The sequence below is a fragment of the Glycine max genome, chromosome 6, assembly GCF_000004515.6.
Source record: "Glycine max cultivar Williams 82 chromosome 6, Glycine_max_v4.0, whole genome shotgun sequence".
NCBI classification, from domain to species: Eukaryota; Viridiplantae; Streptophyta; class Magnoliopsida; order Fabales; family Fabaceae; genus Glycine; species Glycine max.
Window position 1 is genome coordinate 3,657,808 of NC_038242.2, and position 1,611 is coordinate 3,659,418.

Genomic DNA, 1,611 nt, shown 5'->3' on the forward strand with positions numbered 1-1,611 from the left:
TGGGGGGGGGGGGGGGGGATGTTGGCATGGAGGTCCAAATGGGGGAAAGGGGGTGGATCGACAAGAAAGAAGAGAACATGAGGAGAAAGAGCAAAGGTGAAGGAGAAAAGAAAAAAGAAAGGAGAACGTAAGAGGAGGAAATATTTAATTATATTTAAATAAAATATTAAAAAGAAGAGTTTATGAGGGATTTATTAAAAATTATTTAAGATCCTAAGATGAGATTTATCATTGAAGAAAAAAAATGAGAGATTTTGAGAGATGTTTAATCTTAGATGGTGTTGTGCGATTCATCAGAAAATAGTTTACGATTTCAATTTGAAACCTACCTACCTACCATTGATGTTCCCACAATTTTTTCGAGTTGGTTAGATTGGAACTTTTCATGTTTTTTTCTTGACACGAATAGGAAATTACGGTCATTTAATGAGTATGAACGGGTTTCTCAAGGATCCATGGGCGTTGGGGAAACCCAGAAAAAGGATTTGCAGAAAGGGCAAAAAGAGAAAGAAATGAAATGTATTATAAGATTTGAAATTTCGAGTTGTCATAATTTTACAAATCGAGCTGTCTCCCAAGAACTGTGTAACTTAGTCATTTAGATATCTGAAAAATGAGTTTTTTTTTTTAAGTACTTGTAGTAAGGGGATTATATCTTTCACCTGATTTATCATGATTCTAATTAATTTCTTAAAAGTGATTAATCTATGAGTGCTATTTAACTTTTTATATCAATACGGTAATAGGCAATTGTATTATCTAATCTTGTCATAATATTTTTCGTCTTTTTAGAAAAACTAGCAATGTTTTTCTGTTTGCATTGTACGTGCACTTTTAAATTTAAGAGAATTTGGAAATTTGAAATGTATGAGTGAAAAATATTACCAGTATTTATGAAATAATTTTCACTGAGGTGTCTCAATTTTAATTGTAAATTTTATTTTTTAAAATATGGATCATTAATAAAAAATTAAAATTATAAATTTTTTGGAAATAAAATATTTGAGAATAGATACAGTCTACAAGTCTATTAATTTGATAAGTTGAATAAAAATTTAAAACATAACATTTAATTTAAAATTGACTAAATTGCAAAAAAAATAGAAGTATAAAATGAGATTCCTAATGTAACTACTAAAAATTCATGTTTTAGGATGAGAATTTGATTTATATTACATGGAAGGATTTCTCAGACATGGAATTGTCAAAAGTTATCAACTATCAAACGATTTTTGCTAAGAAAATATTTGGAAAAGGAGATATTTTCTGATCCTTTGGTTTTAAGGTTGGTTTGGGCCCGTTAGTTTTATGTAGAGGAAGGCTGGCCTTTGTGATTTGAGAGATAATAACAGGGCACATTTGTTTCATGTACTCTTACTATTGAATCTTGGGCTGCTCCTAGGGTGGGGGACCGAAACAAATCTCCCATCATGAGAAAATAAATTTGGTCCGTAAGATATAGGCTTTTTTGAAGATGTGCATGAGATTACCATAGGCATGCATACACCAAAATAAAATTTAAAAATTTGTACACTAATCCAAAATAATATTAGAATGTCATTTCGTCTTCTATGTTGTTCTGCCGTTGTTGACGTCGCATCGTTCATATGC